This window comes from Oncorhynchus mykiss, chromosome 1, assembly GCF_057628025.1.
Source record: "Oncorhynchus mykiss isolate SJ-2025 chromosome 1, ASM5762802v1, whole genome shotgun sequence".
Classification (NCBI taxonomy): domain Eukaryota; kingdom Metazoa; phylum Chordata; class Actinopteri; order Salmoniformes; family Salmonidae; genus Oncorhynchus; species Oncorhynchus mykiss.
In genome coordinates, this window is record NC_143022.1 from 29,531,607 (window position 1) to 29,556,002 (window position 24,396).

The following is a 24,396-nucleotide window of genomic DNA, read 5'->3' on the forward strand; positions in this document are numbered from 1 at the left end:
ACCAACAGGTTCGAATACAACAGCCTCTAATATTGACAGTCAAGTCAATGAGTTCACATTTTAAGATTTAATTTTTAAAATATAGCGACATGATTTAGATAAGCAGTGCATGGGATGCAGTACATGTTCCCTGTGCCCAAGAACACTAAGGTAACCTGCCTAAATGACTACTGACCCATAGCACTCACGTCTGTAGCCATGAAGTGTTTTGAAAGGCACATCAACACCATCATCCCAGAAACCCTAGACCCACTCCAATTTGCATACCGCCACCAACAGATCCACAGATGATGTCATCTCTATTGCACTCCACACTGCCCTTTCCCACACAATAGTGGTAGGCCTGATCACCGACAACAACGAGACAGCCTATAGGGAGGAGGTCAGAGACCCCTGGTGCCAGGACAACAACCTCTCCCTCAACGTGATCAAGACAAAGGAGATGATTGTGGACTACAGGTAAAGGAGGACCGAGCACACCCCCATTCTCATCGACGGGGCTGCACTGGAGCAGGTTGAGAGCTTCAAGTTCCTTGGTGTCCAGATTTACTATGAATTGAGCAGAAAACAGTAGAGCGGACCACACGTAAAGACTAAACACCAGAAAGGACTTATTTAACATAAAGGAGGGTGTGTGTTAATGTGTTGAGTGTCCGATGGGTAGTATTTATGACCATGGAAAGGCACCTTACCCAATAAAGGTTTTTACTTTAAACCCACCCAGAAACCTCAGTGGAATGCATGATTCATAGTCTTCCTGTAGTCTACATGGTTTCTATGGCTTCGCATGCAGCACTCAACATTCAACTCAACTCAGTATTGCATAATATGATCCCAAGATAAAGAATTTGAATTGCTTAACGTACAAGTGAGTGCACGCACGCACACACACACACACACCACACACACACACACACAAACACACATTCTGACATTTGTGAGTATGAGACACATTCAATGCCCTATGCCTCATTCTTGCCATTTGGCAACCTCTCAGATGGGAAAAGCAGCATCCCTAACACAACTTTCTCTCTCTCCATTACAGACCAAGTACATCTGTACTAATAAACACTTCCCCTTTGATAGGCATATTTGTATCTCTTTACAGACAATGGAGGGTTTTTCTGCCAACTTTCCTTGAGACTATTTTGTGTATGTGTGTTTGTGCCCAGATAGAGGGAGAGAGGAGAATAGAGCGATGTGAGTGAGTGAGTGAGTGAGTGAGTGAGTGAGGAAAAAACAGGGCAGAGTAACTATGTGTCAGAAAACAGAGAAAGGTTGGGACTGAGAGACAGAGGCCACTCAGAGATGGCAGGTTCGAAACAATGTTTTTAACAGGATGGGTGAATACTTTGTTACATAATCAATGCCGCTGGCAGCAAAAACTACTCTTCTGACCAGAGTACTTAATAGTTAAACTGGTGCACTGGGTCCCAGTCCACTGGTTCTCTTAGGAGTTTTGTACCAGATGAGCAAAGGTCTAGGGTTTTCAATTCAGAACCCATGAAAACATATTCTGTAATTGCAGTGTTTGTATGGGCTTTGAAAGCACAGATTCTGAATGAATTACCTTTCCCTATATGTTTAACTCATTGGAGCCTTGGAGGGCCCAGAGGCCCAGTACAAACACTACAGTGGGTGGAGGTGGTAAACATAAACAAAAAAAGAAACGCTAGCTTCCTATTCAGGAGAGACTATTGACTTTCTCAGTCTCAGGCAAGTTATTCATCGTCCAAGGCTGCATGGCCACAACACACACAGTTATCATTTGATCTAGGAATCAATAGACTATTTCACCTGCAAAACAACAAAAGTTCAAGGTCTTTACTCACGTGCACTAGTACAGTGAAATGCCTTTTTTGCTTGCTCTTTCCCAACAATGCAGTAATCAATATCAGTAGTACTATAAAATTAAAATAAATAAAAGTCAAGTAGAACAATAACACAGGAGAAATAGAAATAAGAAGAACATGAGAAAGTAAGTAAGCTATAGACAGGGTCAGGTCCAGGGTCAGTGCCATTACCATATTTACAATGTGCAAGGATACAGAAGTGGTAGGGCTAGATACAGTGGCAAGAAAAAGTCATGTGAACCCTTTGGAATTACCTGGATTTCTACATGAATTGGTCATAAAATTGGATCTGATCTTCTTCTAAGTCACAATAGACAAACACAGTCTGCTTAAACTAAACACACAAACAATTATACGTTTTCATGTCTTTATTGAACACACCGTGTAAACATTCACAGTGCAGGGTGGGAAAAGTATGTGAACCCTTGGATTTAATAACTGGTTGACCCTCCTTTGGCAACAATAATCTCAACCAAACGTTTTCTGTAGTTGCGGATCAGACCTACACAACAGTCAGGAGGAATTAGGGACTATTCCTCTTTACAGAACTGTTTCAGTTCAACAATATTCTTAGGATGTCTTTTGAGAACAGCTCGGGGTCATGACACAGCATTTTAAATCAGGTTGAGGTCAGGACTCCCATGAACACCACTCTTGTTAAGAGTTTTACGTATCGTAGACTTGTCCACAGACATGTTAGCATGCTCCAGAGATTTCTGTAAGTCTTTAGCTGACACTCTAGGAGTCTTCTTAAACTCATTGAGCATTCTGCGCTGTGCTCTTGCAGTCATCTTTGCAGGACGGCCACTCCTACGTAGAGTAGCAACAGTGCTGAACTTTCTCCATTTATAGACAATTTGTCTTACCGTGGACCGATGAACATCAAGGCTTTTAGAGATACTTTTGTAACCCTTTCCAGCTTTATGCAAGTCAACAATTCTTAATCTTAGGTCTTCTGAGATCGATTTTGTCCGAAGCATGGTAGCTTTAACCAACATCTCCAATCTCCTCTCATTTATTGGACTCCAGGTTTGCTGACTCCTGTCTCCAATTAACTTTTGGAAAAGACATTAGCCTAGTGGTTCACATACTTTTTCCAACCTACACTGTGAATGTTTAAATTATGTATTCAATATAGACAAGAAAAATACAATAATTTGTGTGTTATTAGTTTAATCACACTGTGCTTGTCTATTGTTGTGACTAAGATGAAGATCAGATCAAATGTTATGACTAATTTATGCAGAAATCCAGGTAATTCCAAAGGGTTCACATACTTTTTCTTGCCACTGTATGTACAGCATAGAGGTAAGGTCACTAGGCATAACAGCAGCATATATGAGTGAGTGAGTGCGTGTGGGTAGAGTCGATATGAATATGTGGTCAAATGTGTGAGTGAGCAAATTAATTGTGTGAGTGTGTGTGTGTTGGTGTGTCAGTGTGAGTGACTGTTTAGAATGTGCATAGAGTGAGTGTGTGAATGTGCATAGTGTCACGTTCTGACCTTTATTTCCTTTGTTTTGTATTTATTTAGTATGGTCAGGGCGTGAGTTGTGTGGGCAGTCTGTTTGTTTTTCTATGTTTTGGGGCATTTCTTTGTTTCGGCCTAGTATGGTTCTCAATCAGAGGCAGGTGTCATTAGTTGTCTCTGATTGAGAATCATACTTAGGTAGCCTGGGTTGCACTGTTTGTTTGTGGCTGATTGTCTATGTTGATTGCTTCTTTCAGCGCAGTTTGCATTAGCTTCACGGTTGTTAGTTTGTTTATTGTTTTGTATAGGGTTTTCAGTGTTCAGTGTTTTTCTGTAGTAAAATAAATGATGAACACATACCACGCCGCATTTTGGTCTTCCGATCCATCTCGCCTCTTCAGATGAAGAGGAGGACGACCGTGACACATAGAGACAGTGTGCAAAAATTGAAATAAAATGGAAGAGTCAATGCAAAATGTTCTCAATGGTGCAGCTGTATAACTTTTTGAGAACTCTATACTAAAGTTCCACCACAAAGCCGTAAACACGGGCACCCTCATAGATATCATCCTAACCAACATGCCCTCTAAATACACCTCTGTTTTCAACCAAGATCTCAGCAATCACTGCCTCATTGCCTGCATCAGTAATGAGTCAGCGGTCAAACGACCTCCACTCATCACTGTCAAACGCTCCCTGAAACACTTCAGCGAGCAGACCTTTCTAATTGACCTGGCCGGGGTATCCTGGAAGAACATTGATCTCATCCCGTCAGTAGAGGATGCCTGGTTATTTTTTTTTAAATGCCTTCCTCACCATATTAAATAAGCATGCCCCATTCAAGAAATGTAGAACCAGGAACAGATATGGCCCTTGGTTCTCTCCAGACCTGACTGCCCTTAACCAACACAAAAACATTATATGGCATTCTGCATTAGCATCGAACAGCCCCCGTGATATGCAACTTTTCCGGGAAGCTAGAAACCAATATACACAGGCAGTTAGAAAAGCCAAGGCTAGCTTTTTCAAGCAGAAATTTGCTTCCTGCAACACTAACTCAAAAAAGTTCTGGGACACTGTAAAGTCCATGGAGAATAAGAACACCTCCTCCCAGCTGCCTATTGCACTGAAGATAGGAAACACTGTCACCACCGATAAATCCACTATAATTGAGAATTTCAATAAGAATTTTTCTACGGCTGGCCATGCTTTCCACCTGGCTACCCCTTCCCCTGTCAACCGCAATGCACCCCCCACAGCAACTCGCCCAAGCCTTCCCCATTTCTCCTTCTCCCAAATCCAGTCAGCTGATGTTCTCTTCAAAGGGGTGGACACTCTTGACCCAAACTTCTACAGACCTATATCTATCCTACCCTGCCTTTCTAAGGTCTTCAAAAGCCAAGTCAACAAACAGATTACCGGCCATTTCGAATCCCACCATACCTTCTCCGCTATGCAATCTGGTTTCAGAGCTGGTCATCGATAAGAAACAATACTGTGCAGCCGTATTCATTGACCTGGCCAAGGCTTTTGACTCTGTCAATCACCACCTCCTTATCGACAGACTCAACAGCCTTGGTTTCTCAAATGATTGCCTCGCCTGGTTTACCAACTACTTCTCTGATAGAGTTCAGTGTGTCAAATTGGAGGGTCTGTTGTCTGGGCCTCTGGCAGTCTCTATGAGGGTGCCACAGGGTTCAATTCTTGGACCGACCCTCTTCTCTGTATACATCAATGATGTCGCTCTTGTTGCTGGTGAGTCTCTGATCCACCTCTACGCAGACGACACCATTCTGTATACATCTGGCCCTTTTTGGACACTGTGTTAACAACCCTCCAGGTGAGCTTCAATGCCACACAACTCTCCTTCTGTGGCCTCCAATTGCTCTTAAATACAAGTAAAACTAAATGCATGCTCTTCAACCGATCGCTGCCTGCACCTTCCCGCCTGTCCAACATCACTACTCTGGAAGGCTCTGACTTAGAATATGTGGACAACTACAAATACCTAGGTGTCTGGTTAGACTGTAAACTCTCCTTCCAGACTCACATCAAACATCTCCAATCCAAAGTTAAATCTAGAATTGGCTTCCTATTTCGCAACAAAGCATCCTTCACTCATGCTGCCAAACATACCCTTGTAAAACTGACTATCCTACCAATCCTCGACTTCGGCGATGTAATTTACAAAATAGCCTCCAATACCCTACTCAATCAATTGGATGCAGTCTATTACAGTGCCATGTGTTTTGTCACCAAAGCCCCATATACTATCCACCACTGCGACCTGTACGCTCTCGTTGGCTGGCCCTCGCTTCATACTCGCTTCATACTCGTAAACCCAGGTTATCTACAAGTCCCTGCTAGGTAAAGTCCCCCCTTATCTCAGCTCGCTGGTCACCATAGCAGCACCCACCTGTAGCACGTGCTCCAGCAGGTATATCTCTCTGGTCACCCCCAAAACCAATTCTTCATTTGGCCGCCTCTCCTTCCAGTTCTCTGCTGCTAATGACTGGAACGAACTACAAAAATCTCTGAAACTGGAAACACTTATCTCCCTCACTAGCTTTAAGCACCAGCTGTCAGAGCAACTTACTGTACCTGTACATAGCCCATCTATGATTTAGCCCAAACAACTACCTCTTTCCCTACTGTATTTATTTATTTATTTCCTTTGCACCCCATTATTTCTATCTCTACTTTGCACAATCTTCCACTGCAAATCAACCATTCCAGTATTTTACTTGCTATATTGTATTTACTTCGCCACCATGGCCTTTTTTTGCCTTTACCTCCCTTATCTCACCTCACTTGCTCACATTGTATATAAACTTATTGTTCTACTGTATTATTGACTGTATGTTTATTTTATTCCATGTGTAACTCTGTGTTGTTGTATGTGTCGAACGGCTTTATATTGGCCAGGTCGCAATTGTAAATGAGAACTTGTTCTCAACTTGCCTACCTGGTTAAATAAAGGTGAAATAAAATTAAAAAGTTGCTGGCTGTAACCTAAAACAAACATTCTACAGCTGACCCACTGGATGATCCAGGAAATATGATGTATTTGAACAAGGTTAATGCAGGAGACATTTTTTTTAAAGTGGAAAACCCCTAAATTAACACACGATGAAAATCATGAAATCAATCAAAAAAAATAACACGTTCATATCTGCATACAGGTTTTACCCCTAATCCTGCAGCAGGAGGATTTAAATTAATATTGAATATTTAAAATGGCCACCAGAGGGCAGCTGGGAGTGGTGTTTGTAGCAGACCCGGCGTGGATCAAATTCGACCCAAGTAATCAATTAAGCAATGCCAGCCTACCATAAACGTTTTTCCAATAAGTACAGTTCAATTAACAACCACAAATACCAATAGCCTACCAAGAAAACCATAATATCTATTTCTATGATGAAACATACAGATATGTAACTATACCCAGGGGCATCATTTGGGTTCTTGCATTGGAATTATATTGAATTATGCTTATTTTACACTATACCACAATAAACATAAAAGTTCAAATGCCGACGCCATTGAGTGCTTTTGACCAATAAGTGATAAAAACCAACCAGCTAGATTTTTATTACCTCTTCAGAAGAGTTGCAGCCTCCTTGATGCTCTGTGGAACTTCCTGAGTAATCGATCACTCCATTCTTCCTGAAATCTTATTGTAAGATACCCCTCAAATGCCAGTTGGATTAGCTGAGCTTTCCTCAGGTGTAGAATGCTTCTTTTGTGCTGACTGAACACGTTTGTCAAAGTAGAAAATAAGTTCTCGCATTTAGCTGTGGAAACCCCACCCAGCCCTATGATTTCATTTTGAATATCGTGTGACATGTATGTGGCCTTGTGGGGTATGGTGCTAAGCACCTTGGAAAGTTCCTTGTCTTTTCGGAGAGTATATTTCATAATTGACAGAAAAAATCCACTGCCTCCCTCCCCTCTTGACTCTATCGTGTCCAATGTCCCCCTCAGTGGTTACTGGTTTGAAACAAGGAATTCAGTGATGTCCACAATCGCCGACAAACATGTGATTTCTTGCCAGCACCCATCATTAACAAGTGTTGACACTGATGTTCCCATAGGACTTCAACCTTTTTTTTCTTTCCACAGTGCAGTGCATTTCAAATGCTCTTTGCTTGATGCATGCCGAGCGAATCCTTTGGTACGATCAATAAAATTCTTCCAGTTAGAGTACCCAGCTTGTGTGAAGTCCTTGTCTGCGTTAGCATTGGACCCAACTCAGAACTTTCAACATGGGAAACAAAATCTGCAGTAACCGAGTATTCCAGCTACTCTCTTCCTATGAACCAGGTGCTATTAAATGTAAAAAAAAATTGGACAGAAAACCTGCAGCTTGGGTAGGATTCTAGGCTAACCAGAGCTGGCTCCTCTGTTCCAAGATCATCAGGAACAGTCGGAGGTGTAGGGGGCTGTGGAGCCATTATCCTGGCGGCACTTATGGAAGGGTGGGTAGGCTCTGCAGGCAAAGCTATCTGAAGCTCGGCAGCATCATTGCTGCTGGGCTTGGTGGCAGCCTCTGTGGTTTGATGCTGCTGCTGCTGCTGCTGCTAGTTGCTATCATTTTCCTTTGGCTTTGTTTGGGTACCTTGGCAAAGCCAATTTCTGATATCCATCGTGGCAGTGGCAGATTAGCTGGTTCGAGCTAGCTAAATAGGCAAAGGCTAATAACACTACGCTCTTTACAGCTCGCTAAGAAGCGAACTAATCTGTGTAGTGGTGGGGCGTGAGGCAGAGTTGAGTGAAGCAGCTTCAACAGTAAACTTGACCCCACCTTATAAATCAAAATCAAATATTACAGGCGGAGGCGTATCACATTATTCACTTAGCCTACCATAGATGAGAAGCGCTTTTTCCCCACTTTTTATGGAAACCCAACCACCCCAGTGGCTTTTCCATAGCCCCCTTACACACACCGCGGCACGCTCTGTCAATTGTGTAAACTACTTAAGTAAAAATACTTTAAAGTACTACTTAAGGAGTTTTTGGGGTATCTGTACTTTACTATTTATATTTGACAACTTTTACTTCACCTCATTCCTAAAGAAAATAATGTACTTTTTACTCCATACATTTTCCCTGAGGCCCAGAAGTACTGAGCAGGACAGGAAAATGGTCCAAGCGCACACTAATTAAGCGAACATCCATGGTCATCCCTACTGCCTCTGATCTAACGGATTCACTAAACACATATGCTTCGTTTGTAAATTAAGTCTGAGTGTGTCACGAATATCACCGAAGGTGGCTCCCCTTCCCGTTCGGGCGGCGCTCGGCGGTCGTCGTCGCCGGTCTACTAGCTGCCACCGATCGCTTTTTACCCTTTTCGTTTGGTTTTGTCTAATTGGTTTCACCTGTTCCTTGTTGGGGTTTTTGGGTTGGGGTTATTTAAATTATATTAGCCCGCCTGTGTTTGTGCCGGCTTGTTTGCTGTTATGTCAAGAGGTGTTCCTGTTTTTTGTTGGGATTGTCGCTGTCCAGCGTATGTACCAGTTTGTACTCGGGAAGAGTGTTTTACGCCTGTTTTCGGAGTCACCCATTTGTGCGCTATTCCTGTACAGACATTAAAGCGTTTTCCGAGTCCTCTGCTCTCTGAGCCTGACTCCACACCCATCACTCTTCGAACGTTACAGAGTGTTGGAGTGTGCCCCTGGCTATCCATAAATTACAAAAACAAGAAAATGGTGCTGTCTAGTATAAGAAATTCGAAATTATTTATACTTTTACTTTTTAGTAATTTTAGTAATTACATTTACTATTGATACTTAAATATATTTAAAACCAAATACTTTAGACTTTTATTCAAGTAGTGTTTTACTGGGTGACTTTCACTTTTACTTTTAAGGTATATTTACTTTTACTCAAGTATGACAATTGGGTACTTTTTCCACCACTGCTGCTGACACAGTGTAGCAGAGATACTGTCACACCCTGGCCTTAGTTATCTTTGTTTTCTTTATTATTTTGGTTAGGTCAGGGTGTGACATGGGGGATTTATGTGTTTTGTCTGGTCTAGGGTTTTTTGTATGTTTATGGGGCTGTGTCCTTTCTAGGTAGTTTGTATGTCTATGGTTGCCTAGATTGGTTCTCAATTAGAGGCAACTGTCTATCGTTGTCTCTGATTGGGAACCATATTTAGGCAGCCATATTCTGTGGGTACTTCGTGGGTGGTTGTCTTCTGTCATTGCACCAGATAGGACTGTTTCGGTTTTCACATGTGTTATTTTGTAGTGTTCTCGTGTATGGACTTTATTAAACTCTAACCACACTGCATTTTGGTCCTCTCCTTCAACGGAAGAAAACCGATACAGATTTTGCGCCAACCTATTACTCAGTCATTTTAACTTTTTTGACATTTTTATATGGGATCCTAAAACTGAGGGCTCACAAGTATGGGCTGAGGGGGCTATGCCAGCTAGTTAACTTGGGCGAATCTCCTGTTTTTAGCTCCTCATATGATCTCTGCTTGTTGGCTAACTATCCACCTTGTCATTGGCATAAAGCAGTGTTCCCCAACCCTGGTGTGTGCGTGAGGGAGTGCATGTGTGCTAAGGTCTGGAGAATCAGAGCAGGTGGCCAGTCCACACTACCGCTGTTCTGCATTCTGATGGCTTGTAGATAGAAACTGTCCCTGAGCCAATTGGTATCAGATCGTCTGCCCGATGGTAATGGGGATTCGATCCAGCAACCTTTCGGTTACTGGCCCAACGCTATAACCAGTAGGCTACCTGCCACCCCACTTACCTCCTTCCTATAGGCTAACTCGTCGTTGTTGGTTATCAGGCCTACAACTCTGTTGTCATCAAATTTGATGATGGAGTTGGTGTTGTACAAAGCCAAACAGTCGTGGGTGAACAGGGAGTACAGCAGAGGGCTGAGGACACACCCCTGGGGGTCCCCTGTGTTAAGAGTCAGTGTGGAGGAGGTGTTGTTGCCAATCCCAGTTTTTCAAAAGTTATCTATCTATTTCGCTTATCAGATAGGTTTATATGCATAGAAATATAATGAATAGACCGAACATATCATTGACTTGAACGGGGACTCATGTTCTATTAATTCTATTTTTATGCATTTAATCCTATCTGATAGCCGAAATACAGATAACTTTGGAAAAACTGGGCCCTGGGTTGTGGGTTTGATTCCCACTGTGGTCACATATGAAAATGTATGGACTCACTTTGTATGGACTCACTCAGTGAAGGCTCTTCAGGGGAGGACCATCCTCAGTGAATTTTGAAAAATGTAAATAATGAAACATAAAAAAAGTTAGACTTCTTAGATAAAACTATAATATATTCACCTCACCCAATGATTGATTAAAACACAATATTTTGCAATGAAGGTCTACAGTAGCCTCAGCAGCACTCTGTAGGGTAGCACCATATTCTAACCAGAGGACAGCTAGCTTCTGTCCTCCTCTTGGCACATTGACTTTAATCCAAAATGTGGGAGGCTCACGGTTCTCACCGCCTTCCATAGACTTACACAGTCATTATGACAACTTCCGGAGGACGCCCTCCAACCTATCAGAGCTCTTGCAGAATGTACTGACATGTTGTCTATTCAATCAAAGGACCAGAGAATGAATCTAGTACTGAAAGCTAGCTAGCACTGCAGTACGTAAAATGTGGTGAATAGTTGACTCAAAGAGAGAGAAAGACAATGGTTGAACAGTTTTGAACAAATGAATTTCTTCCAAAATGAATGAGAAGCAAGAGAGAGAGAGAGAGAGAGAGAGAGAGAAAGAGAGAGAGAGTTAGCTATATTTCGTAATATATATTTATTTCACTTTCATTTTCACTTAGCTAGCATCAAATGCAGCTACCTAGTTTAGCCTACTCAAACACCCGGCTCAAACAGAGAGGAAGGGGAGGTAGCTGATTATTGCTAAGCAACACTGGAACTCTTCCAAATCAAGGTAAGCTTTTGGTTTAATTCATTTACTGCCACCAGGGCCCACTGGTGTAACTGCTAAACTGTTTGCTGCTGTACTGCATGATTGATGATTTTAGTGGGTTTTCTAACGAGTTAGTTTTAGTGGCTATGTTGACTATGATATCGCAACGATGTAGGCTGTGTGTTAGCTTGGTTTGGCTTGGATAAAAAACAATTGCCTGTTCACAGACAGCTGATGTGTTGTGCACTGAAGTCCACAAAACGAATGGAAAAGGTGAGTGGAAGAGAGTGCGTAGATGGATGCGAGAAGGAATTATATGTACAACGAGCTGTTTGTATGTGGCTGCTAGGAAAGTGAATTGTTTGTGTGTGATCGGGGGTGCATTCATTGCACTGATCCTGTTGAAAAAAAATTATTAAACGGAACAAAACAGAGATAAACACTCTCGCTTGCAACTGTTGGACTAATGATTGCACCCTAGATCAACTAGATGCAGAAAAGAGTGTGCAAAGCGCTATTGAATGTGTGACTGTCTGTCACCTTGATTACTCAAACTTCTCTCGACCTATGAACCTACGAATTAAACTTTCATTCATAGGCTAGGTTGTAGCAACCTCATAATCGGTACAGGGAAAATTCGAGTATCATGTAGTAGCCTAAACCTATTGACGTTACATTGAACTGGGTGAATGGAATATGAATGACAGTCAACTAATATGATGTAATAGAAATAAGGCCATGTTCAAAAAAAAAAAAAATCTTCCCTGATCTTTTTTTTTTTTACGCCCTGTTTTTCTTCCCAATTTCCGATCTTGTCTCATCGCTGCAACTCCCAAACGGGCTCCGGAGAGGTGAAGGTGGAGTCATGTGTCCTACGAAATATGACCCGCCTAAACACGCTCCTTAACACCCACCAGCTTAACCAGGAAGCCAGCCGCACTAATGCGTCAGAGGAAACACTGTTCAACTGGCGACCGTGATCAGCCCGCAGGCACCCGGCCCGCCACAAGGAGTCGCTAGAGATTGCGATGAGCCAAGTAAAGCCCCACTGGCCAAACCCTTCCCTAACCCAGATGACGCAAGGCCAGTTGTGCGCCGTCCTATGGGACCCCCGGCCACAGCAGTGCCTTAGACTGCTTTGGATTAAAGTGTCTGCTATGTAAATGGAATCATTTACGGAATAATTGGCCAATGCAATGAGTGAAGCAGTGTGAAAACCTAGCTGCCAAAAGACCCCAGCAACTTCATTTTGGATACATACTTACTGTATAAGGGATGCGTTTGTTACATGCAGTACATGTCTCTTCCTGTCAATATCAGATTTTATTTGTTTTTACTCTGAAGTAAAATCATAATAGTAATCATCATAATAGAACATTGTGGTATAAATCATGCTTTATATCTTTATACTTTACAAACATACATTTTCATTGTGCAGGTCTCAAAATATCTATAGTAAACAAACCAGTTTAAAATGTATAGGTTTACCAAACGGTTAAGTGATTATCAATTAAGAGAAGTTGGATTAAATAATAGTGAAATGTATTAACAAATGAGAAAACAATCTTATCAAAAGTAATGTGAGCATTACATTGTGAAAAGCAAGTACTCGATGAACATTTATTGCAATGTGAAACGTTTGGTTAAAAAGTGACTATGTGTGATGTACTCAGTCAGTTGAAAATGTGCTTAAAGTTCATTTTGACTTTTGTACTAAGAGTTGTGAAAACTGACCACATAATTGTGAAAATTGCACCAAAGCAATAAAAAAAACTGTAAGATACAGTTTTCATGGATACAACATGTATTCCCTTAGACACGGCACAGATTCCCTGGATGAAAACAACTTTCTGAATGTTATTTTATCCATGTGGGAGGCTGGAAGACAGGCTGTCACCCTTTCTCCTCCACGAAAGCCCTCCTGATATTGAGAAACCCTCCCCAAAAAGCTATCCGTTGTCTGGGCAACGAGAGTGCTTGTGTACAACAACGAAAGTCTGGGGAGGGGTGAGGTGGGCACTGTCAGTTCAGCTTCTTCCACTGGGAATGTCCCAGGCTGGCTCAGAACCAACCAATACCAATGAGCTAATGATTAAACAACAGGACTGTGGGACAGAAAAACAGTCCAATTTCTCAGTTACCACATAGTTAAAATTCCACTTAAAAATATATATTTTGCATCATACTGTGACACTTTCTGTATTTTTACATTTCTATATCTTGAAACCTTGATTGCAGACATGCAAAACATTTTGGGACTGTATCAACAATGGATTAATGAAACAAATACCAAAAGATGGAAAGCCATAAGAAAAGTGTAGGCTACTGTGTTTAGGTTGTGGAGTTTGATGTCTGAGTAGCAAAGAATACCTTTATATTTGGGATCTGGGTATCTGTTCAATGGTATTTTTGATTGTTGATATTTAGGCCTACCCATTCATTTTTGGAAGAATACAAATAAATTCCCAATTCGTTTTTTTCCTATCATAACCCCAAATATGGTTTAATTGTTTACAAACAAACAATGTAGAGTGACAGTCCTTGTATCTAGACGAGAGTACAACTGTCTGTGAATCAGCAGCTGTCAACCAACACAGAGATATTGTATGGCACTAGACATAGTGGTGTGCTTAAGTTTGGGAGCACATCACAAGCTAGGTTTCCATCCAATTGGCGATAGATTTGAACGCAAATATGCTAAAATCCACATAAAAACAATATACGGATTTTCCCACCAGATGTGTTTCCATCAAATTGATTTGTTGCAGATAAATGTCTGTGCGTGATGACCGTCGTGCACATAAAATTAACTTATTTTGCGGTGAAATTCCCATGTACCAAATACAAAATTCAAGTTAAATGGGTTTCCATCGCATTTTCAATTCTACTGATGGTTTTCTCACAAAATAAGTGTTATAAATCGAAAGAAGTCACCATTGGTCTCATGGTGAAATCGCTGATCGGTTTCCTTCCTTTCAGGCAACTGAGTTAGGGAGGATGCCTGTATCTCTGTAGCGACTCTATGTACTGGTACACCATCCAAAATGTAATTAATAACTTCACCATGCTCAAAGGGATATTCAATGTCTGTTTTTTTTTTTTTTTTACCAATTTACCAGTAGGTGCCTTTCTTTGCGAAGCAATGACAAACCTCCCTGGTCTTTGTATATATATTATATATATATATATTTTAATCGGGACCTGCTGTCTATCTTGACCCTGTTCTGGGTCCGGATCTGGTCAGCAGTCCACTGAGTATGGGGGGTGTAGAGAATCATTGTACCATCTAAACCTCTGTGAAATCTATTTTCCATAAACAAAAATGTGTTTCAACATTTTTTATATTTATTTTTGAAGCTGACGTATAAAAACGAAATTAAAAGACACAAACATTTTACTTAAGAACGGGAAGCATAGAAATAAAACACATAGAATATATCTACTGCTTCGTAGACTTGCTTTCAATGAGAATGATAGATCTATAACAAACATTTCTGTGTGAATTTGATCAGTCGCCCAAAAAGTTACATATTGCAGCTTTTTTTTTAAATCCAATGGCATCGTGACATTTTTTGTTGATTTCACCTTGAATTCACGTTAGTTGACAACTCAACTATGCAAATCAAAACTAGACATTGAACTGATGTCTGTGCACATTGGGGTACTTTACTCGCATGAAAAGGTTGAAGGGAAACCTGGTTACAGATACTGATCAAAACCCCCAAAATAGCACTGCCTTACCTTGACTTTAGTCCGAAATGTAAGCGGAAGAACAATAATGAGGAGCACCAACACAGTAGAGACAAAATAAGGCTTTCAAGTTCAAACTCCCATGCAAGTGGTACAGCAGAACTCCCCTCGAATGTCCCACCTCTTTTGCGCTTTTGATGAGCCACGTAAGTTGCATTATTGGCTACCCTTCTCGCGCTTGTTTTACAGACAGTTGAGGAGTGACGTGCCCCGATAAATGCAACTGCCCTTTTTGTCTTTGTTAATTTCAACATGTGATGGACAGTTAACCCTTCGTCTAAATCCTATACCATTTGTTGACACAATACTAAACCCTATGTGACTGCATGATATCTGCAATCCGATAAAGTGATTAAGGGTTAACAGCTGGACATTGAAACGCACTTCACTTCACTTACACACACGATTCTGTTGTCTCCAACTGCCTAGTAGATGTCCCATAGCTTTATCCATGTCAAACAAGAAGACTGTCGCACCTTTCTGTATGGACAGTGAGTGACTGCACTACAATTGGTACACACACCAAAAAGCACTGTGCCTAAACTTGTACCAGCAACACAAGGAACAACATTTCCATACTGGCAACACATGTCCCTTTGGTGTAACATTCAGCATTTCTAAAATATTCTGTGTCACCATGGAAGGGTCATCTTACACATTACTTGATCTCACCCTACAGACACTGTAATTATTAGGTTATGACAACTGGGTTATGACTATATTGGTGATGTTGAAGAAACTGATTTAATGTTGTGGTTTTTAATGTTTGCTATTGAGTGCAATATTGCAAAGCCCTTAAAATGTTAGTGCTTATAAGCCATCAGCCCCTGCCCCTTGGATTTGATCTGCCTTTAAGCTTCAGTCAGCAGTTTTACCAGTCCACACTTCCTGTTTGCTCTAACACTAGCGCTTTCTCCCCTGTCATGACCCCCAGCACGCACATCCGCTTGGCCCCTGGAGATCAGGTTGGCCTTCAGTAAGAGTGGGGAGATAGAGGGGTGTAAATCGGAAACCTGTGATCCAAATCAAAGTTTTTTGGTCACGTACACAGATTTGTAGGTGTTATCACAGGTGCAGTGAAATGCTTGTGTTTCTACTTCTAACAATGCAGTAATACCTAGCAATACAAAACAATACACACATAATCCAAAAAGTTAAAAGTGGTCACGTACACCGATTTGCAGACGTTATTGCAAGTGCAGAGAAATGCTTGTATTTCTAGCTCCAACAATGCAGTAAAAAAAACAATAGACACATAATCCAAAAAGTAAAAAGAAAGAAATTAAGAAATGTCGAAAGAATCCAATTAACAACACAGACAGCACTGTAACGGTAATCTAAATGCAATCTATACATATCTACACCAGATTAATTTACACAAGCTATAATAGGAATCCACCTGCATTGTCCTCGTTATGTTCCCATCATCTGTCTTTCACCCCTCCTTCCGTATTTTACTCTGCTTTCCATTTCGTTCTGCCACTAATCTGCTGTGATAGCATGAGGCCCATCACAGGGACAGCTGCATGAAAACACAACTTTAGGATGGCTCCCATTGGTTTAACCTTTCTTACAGTGGGGCAAAAAAGTATTTAGTCAGCCACCAATTGTTCAAGTTCTCCCACTTAAAAAGATGAGAGAGGCCTGTAAGAGGCCTGTAAAAAATCCAGAATATCACATTGTAGGGTTTTTAATGAATTTATTTGCAAATTATGGTGGAAAATAGGTATTTGGTCAATAACAAAAGTTTATCTCAATACTTTGTTATATATACCCTTTGTTGGCAATGACAGAGGTCAAACATTTTCTGTAAGTCTTCACAAGGTTTTCACACACTGTTGCTGGTATTTTGGCCCATTCCTCCATGCAGATCTCCTCTAGAGCAGTGATGTTTTGGGGCTGAGCTGGGCAACACGGACTTTCAACTCCCTCCAAAGATTTTCTATGGGGTTGAGATCTGGAGACTGGCTAGGCCACTCCAGGACCTTGAAATGCTTCTTATGAAGCCACTCCTTCGTTGCCCGGGCGGTGTGTTTGGGATCATGGTCATGCTGAAAGACCCAGTCACGTTTCATCTTCAATGCCCTTGCTGATGGAAGGAGGTTTTCACTCAAAATCTCACGATACATGGCCCCATTCATTCTTTCCTTTACACGGATCAGTCGTCCTGGTCCCTTTGCAGAAAAACAGCCCCAAAGCATGATGTTTTCACCCCCATGCTTCACAGTAGGTATGGTGTTCTTTGGATGCAACTCAGCATTCTTTGTCCTCCAAACACGACGAGTTGAGTTTTTACCAAAAAGTTATATTTTGGTTTCATCTGACCATATGACATTCTCCCAATCTTCTTCTGGATCATCCAAATGCTCTCTAGCAAACTTCAGACGGTCCTGGACATGTACTGGCTTAAGCAGGGGGACACGTCTGGCACTGCAGGATTTGAGTCCCTGGCGGCGTAGTGTGTTACTGATGGTAGACTTTGTTACTTTGGTCCCAGGTCTCTGCAGGTCATTCACTAGGTCCCCCCGTGTGGTTCTGGAATTTTTGCTCACCGTTCTTGTGATCATTTTGACCCCAGGGGTGAGATCTTGCGTGGAGCCCCAGATCGAGGGAAATTATCAGTGGTCTTGTATGTCTTCCATTTCCTAATAATTGCTCCCACAGTTGATTTCTTCAAACCAAGCTGCTTACCTATTGCAGATTCAGTCTTCCCAGCCTGGTGCAGGTCTACAATTTTGTTTCTGGTGTCCTTTGACAGCTCTTTGGTCTTGGCCATAGTGGAGTTTGGAGTGTGACTGTTTGAGGTTGTGGACAAGTGTCCTTTATACTGATAACAAGTTCAAACAGGTGCCATTAATACAGGTAACGAGTGGAGGACAGAGGAGCCTCTTAAAGAAGAAGTTACAGGTCTGTGAGAGCCAGAAATCTTGCTTGTTTGTAGGTGACCAAATACTTATTTTCCACCATAATTTGCAAATAAATTCATTAAAAATCCTACAATGTGATTTTCTGGATATTTTTTCTCATTTTGTCTGTCATAGTTGAAGTGTACCTATGATGAAAATAACAGGCCTCTCTCATCTTTTTAAGTGGGAGAACTTGCACAATTGGTGGCTGACTAAATACTTTTTTGCCCCACTGTATACAGTCATAACTAGAGCTGTCTTTTGGGGAAGTCGGACAAAGTAAAGGAATAAGTTCTTGTATGAACAGATAATACAATATATGCTGTTGACACATTTTGTTTTGTGTCCATAATAATGATACGCTGTTATTAGAGGATGATAAATGATCCATGAGAGTTGCTGACGGTTTATTAAGTTAAGAAATTCCCAGCAATTGAATCAGAATGAAACATTTGACATCCTACAGTGGAAATATTATGCAGATTGTTTCCATTAGGCCATCCACATTCTATTTAAAGTTTAACGGATTTCATTTTTGGAAAAGTGAGGCAGGTGAGCGAATAAAAATTATTTATCCCCTTGTAAAAATACTATATCGACCTAAGTCAACCAATCAAATGTATTTATAAAGCCCTTTTTACATCAGCCGAAGTCACAAAGTGCTATACAGAAACCCAGCTTAAAAGCCCAAACAGCAAGCAATACAGATGTAGAAGCACGGGGGCTAGTAAAAACTCCCTAGAAAGGCAGGAACCTTGGAAGAAACCTAGAGAGGAACCAGGCTCTGAGGGGTGGCTAGTCCTCTTCTGGATGTGCCAGGTTGAGATTATAACAGTATATGGCCAAGATGTTCAAACGTTCATAGATGACCAGCAGGGTCAAATAATAATAATCACAGTGGTTGTAGAGGTTGCAACAGGTCAGCACTTCAGGAGTAAATGTCAGTTGGCTTTTCATAGTTGAGCATTCAGGAGTTAGAGACAGTAGGTGCGGTAGAGAGTACAACAACTTGCGACCTTGTCAAGAGATTTGAGATTTGAGCCTGAATTTGAGAGTGGTTCCATTTCTCCAGCCCCATCCTTCAGCTGCTAACCAAAACAAGTAGCGGGGTGCCGCTTTGTTGTTTTTCGAATCCCAGATTTCCCTTTTAAGAAGACAAAACAGTATTCAGTACTGTTGTACTAAGAGAGTCTTTCATAGAACCCTGATCTCAGAAGTCTATTGGTCCCAGAGACTGAACCGTTGGCCTGGAACATCATCACCATGGGATACCATTCCCTTCCCAGTCCAGAAGGCTGCCATTGTGCTTCTCTGTGAGGGTTGACATCACATTCAGCATGACTTTGGCACTGTCCTCAGTCCTCATCGGCACCTGTCGAACAGAAACACACTACAGACAGACAGACAGTTACCAGATCTATGCCAATCCCATATGACTCTAGTCCTACCTTATTCTACACTTATAAACAAATATGTAATTATCATATGAGTTTTGCTACTTCAGAGTAATGTAGAGTGCATTGTGCAGAACGCCATTGTGGGCTTTTAAGCAATAGTTTTATTTTACATAAACATGCAAATAGCACTCGATATAATCCATGAAACCAGGTCATTTTCTCCCCGCCTCCATTACTCATAAGTGGGCCTCCCATGCCAGTTTTCACCCAGCCAGGGTGGATGGCCATGACCAGAATACCACCGCTTGAAGTACTCCACAAGACAGTGTTCAGCATGTTTAGCACCGCCTAGTGGACAATAGGACAAACATTTTATCCACATCTTATTATTATTATTATTCAGCATGGAAGTATACTGAACAAAAATATAAATGCAACATGTAGAGTGTTGGTCCCATGTTTCATAACCTGGAATGAAAGATCTCAGAAATGTTCCATACTCACAAAAAGCTTATTTTTCTAATGTTGTGCACAAATTTGTTTACATCCCTGTTAGTGAGCATTTCTCCTTTGCCAAGATAATCCATTCACCTGACAGGTGTGGCATATCAAGAAGCTGATTAAACAGCATGATCATTACACAGGTAAACCTTGTGCTAGGGACATTAAAAGGTAGCTCTAAAATGTTTTTCGTCACACAACACAATGCCACAGATGTCTCAAGTTTTGAGGGAGCATGCAATTGGCATGCTGACTGCAGGAATGTCCATAACAGCTGTTGCCAGATAATTTAATGAAAATGTTTCTACCATAAGCCACCTCCAACGTCATTTTAGAGAATTTGGTAGTACCTCCAACCGGGCCTCACAACCGCAGACCACATGTAACTACGCCACCTCCACATCCGGCATTCACCTGCGGGATGGTCTGAGACCAGCCACCTGGACAGCTGCTGAAACTGTTGCTTTGTACAATCAAATAATTTCTGCACAATCTGTCAGAAACCATTTCAGAAGTTTAATTTCTTAAAAACTGTTCCACTACTGTCGTTCTCTCTCTTTGAGTCATCTACTCACCAAATTGTATGCACTGCAGTGTTAGCTAGTTGTAGCTTATGCTTTCAGTGCTAGATTCATTCTCTGATCCTTTGATTGGGTGGACAACATGTCAGTTCACACTGCAAGAGCTCTGATAGACTGGAAGACGTCCTCTGGAAGTTGTCATAATTACTGTGTAAGTCTATGGAAGGGGGTGAGAACCAAGACCAACCTAGGTTTTGTTTTGAAGTCAATGTACCCGTAGGACGACAGAATCTAGCTATACCATGGTGCTACCCTACAGAGTGCTGCTAAGACTACTGTAGACAATTTGAAAAGTGTGTTTTAATAAATGATTTGGTGACATTAATATATTTAGTATAGTTTTATCTAAAAAGGATAACTTTAATGTTTCACTATTTTTATTGTTATAAAATTCACTGAGGAGGATGGTCCTCCCCTTCCTCCTCTGAGGAGCCTCCACTGAAGAACACTATAACAACATTTCTGAGCAGGGTGTAGGTAAACAATGAAACCGTAAGATAAAAGTCTTCAGAAGTTCATGTGAAAGTGTCTGTATGTACTCTAGCGATGACCATGGGTGCCACTGCATTGGTGAAAAACAAATCCACCATCTCCTTCTTGCCCATCACTGCTAGTGTGCCTGGGGGATTGTTCCTGTTGTTCACCACAACGGTAATTGTTAATTATCAGATTCATGCTGCCGTCAATCCATTTATGACCAACCACCCTGGAGGCCTCGGAAATACTGACTGGGTCTGCAACATGTCAACACAAAAATATCGACATTTTTAGGATTAAGAAGAGGAAATAAAGTCACTCAGCTCTTGTCACCCTGTAAGAATTACATTTTCTGCACAAAGTCATCGCTTCTGTGTATTTTCATGGCAGATCAGTATTGGGCAAAATATAAGCCTCACCAACCTAGCCTCACCTTTGGCTTTTTTTTTTACAAAATGCTCATGGCAACAGCAAGAGAGGGACATTTTTTAAATTGTATTTTGTGTTTTTATAAAGCCAGTGTGGCAGTTGTGGATACCTCTGCGCCAGCTCCTTCAGTGTCTTGAAGCAGGAACATAGGTGTTGGTTCAGGGCAGGCTAAATTCCAGTACCCTGATTCACTCTGGCAATTTCCAGAGATAATTAAATGGAAATACAAAGTAGAGTACTAATGAATCTTTCTAATACAAATTCACAACATACAGTATAATTGAGAATTAGTAACATTTTATAGTACTTTATGAGAATCTACGTATAAAAAAATATATTCAACTCAAATATTGCTACATAAAACAGAAACCCTGGTGTTTTTATTGTTTGTTTGTGGTCCCTCCTACAAAAGTTGCGAACTTAAAACGCGGGACTTAGAGGTACCCAGCGTCACGGCTTCATTGCTCCAGACCACCACAAGGGGGCGTTAGAGCACTCATTACGCATTTGGGTCCCAAGGTTTTTATATGACCAATTATATCGAGTGGTTCCAATGACGAATTTGACACGGAGCCACCCCCTCTCTGGTGAGTTTCTTCAGCAAAGATTGCTGACAAAACATTACGCAGTGGCAAATGTAAGTAGTTATAACGTCATAACGAGTCAAGCAAAAAATGTACAATTGAGAGGAATATGTTAGTTAATGTAGAAACAAATGAATGTGCATATTTTTTTGTCATAAAGTTAATTTACGAAAATCGCTATTCTGCAAGTTTTTCTTCTGTCATATCCAAAACCAGGTGTATCAAACTCCATTCTGTGAATTATGCTGTGTCTGTATGTACAGTATGTATTACAATTATACACTTCAACAGTGTTTACCACTCCTGCTCCTGGGACATCAATGATTACACATTGTAGCTATGTAATAGACTAGAAACATTATTTTGTAATTCATAGATACAGAATAAAAACAGTACATCCTGCAATGACACTTGGAAGAGAGCGAGGAATGAGATGGGAGTAGCAATCCAGGCTATTTGCTCTGAGACCGGCATAATAATGTAATGAAACAAGCAGGGAGCAGGTTTCGAACCCTCAACATTCTAGCCTGAAGTCCAGCACGCTATCAACTGTGCCCAAATGTATTAAAATTGGGGTTGGGTCAGATTGTAGATAAAACACTTCATCTATTGGAATCTTTAACATGTGGAAAGGGTGAAAAGTATTATTACTAGTTTTTCACAAGCGTAGTAAGATGGGCTGTTAGCTGAACAATAGACTATTCAACCTTTACTAAAGACTTGTCTAATAGCCGAGCTAGGTGTGACATAATCTTCATTTTAATTTGACTTTACAAACAACAAGTGGGCTTAATTGGAGTCTATTTCTTCTGGGCCTAGACCTATATAAATTAACTTTACTGGCAGGCTATGTGGCATTATTAGGCCACCTTACAATTGCAACTGGTCAAAAATGTAGCATCCTACAATTATTATTATTATTTTTTAAATGTATCCGTTATTTTACCAGGTCAGTTGACTGAGAACACATTCTCATTTGTAGCAACGACCTGGGGAATAGTTACAGGGGAGAGGAGGGGGATGAATGAGCCAATTGTAAAACAATCATTTGAAGAAAAAAAGTCTGCACGTTAGATCTAAACAATGGAACTAATAATTAAAAGCGCACATTTGTAAATCCCAAACTCTAAAAGTAATTGGAAAGGCAAATTATGTGTGACACAATGCAGAATGTAAACAAGATGTAAACAAGATGCTGTGTTTTTATTTACAGTAGTGATGGACAACTGGAGGCATTTTGAAAACAGGTTTTCAAACACTTGTTTTTCACAACTGTAGCAGGTGTAGCCCATCATGCAAATGTTTCCTATTAGCAGGACAATATACTTTTTATAACCCGGCTACTGTTGGGAAAAATCCCCCAACTTGCAAAGTATTCGATGCTTAAGTACTTTAAAGTGTTACATTTCTAACTCAAAACAGCAGTACAATATTTATTCAGCTTTGATCCATGCCTGGGCCTGCAGGACGCAAAGTTCTATGTTTGTCAGACGAATCATTGGGTTGAAACTACAGAACAGTACAAAACAAGCAAACACACATGGTTAATGTTCTGATCATTTTTTTAAAATGTGAAAATGTGCAGTATACAGTAAAGACCAGTAGACGATTTAATTAAGCATTATTTTTAGCATTATTATGTCTACATTATAGTATCGTAGCCTACTGTACCTGTTCATTTTCCTGGGCTTTCGAGTTCGGCGCTAAACAGGCATCTGATGATAGTGTTTGCGAAAAGCACTGTCCGTGACCAAAATCTCAAAGTCTACCAGTATTTTTTAAATGTCTCCAGTATATTCTCCGTTCCTCCTGAAGGTCTAATCTGCTCACTTAAATGAAGAGATCCTGGCCATGGTGCTACAGTATAATCAAAGTGAGGACAATCTGCAATCTGCTGAATACTTATAGCCTATTGTAACCTGAAAGTCATGCCTTTCCTCACCCCGCCCAAAACTACACCCTAAACACAGTTACTATTCCAAAACGAGTTGTTAATAAAAATTTAAAAATCACAATCAGACTAAAGAGAACAGACGGAATGGACATCGTTTTCATCAAGCCAGCTTCTTTCTCTGGTGCTACCCGTTCCAGGGTTAGGACTGTAACCACCAGCTTCTTTCTATGGTGCTACCCATTCCAGGGTTAGGACTGTAACCACCAGCTTCTTTCTCTGGTGCTACCCATTCCAGGGTTAGGACTGTAACCACCAGCTTCTTTCTATGGTGCTACCCGTTCCAGGGTTAGGACTGTAACCACCAGCTTCTTTCTCTGGTGCTACCCGTTCCAGGGTTAGGACTGTAACCACCAGCTTCTTTCTATGGTGCTACCCGTTCCAGGGTTAGGACTGTAACCACCAGCTTCTTTCTCTGGTGCTACCCGTTCCAGGGTTAGAACTGTAACCACCAGCTTCTTTCTATGGTGCTACCCGTTCCAGGGTTAGGACTGTAACCACCAGCTTCTTTCTATGGTGCTACCCGTTCCAGGGTTAGGACTGTAACCACCAGCTTCTTTCTATGGTGCTAC

At 41.1% G+C, this 24,396-nt stretch overlaps 1 protein-coding gene across 1 annotated transcript in view; it reads right to left on the reverse strand.

Annotated features, from left to right (window-relative positions):
* The window catches only part of ripor1 (RHO family interacting cell polarization regulator 1), a 114,508-nt gene extending 99,299 nt beyond the window's left edge, over positions 1–15,209 (reverse strand). The window contains exon 1 of the mRNA XM_090221499.1: positions 14,990–15,209. The gene's annotated coding sequence lies outside the window, so the exon portion shown is untranslated. The remainder of the gene's footprint in view (positions 1–14,989) is intronic.
* Between the last annotated feature and the right edge of the window lie 9,187 nt (positions 15,210–24,396).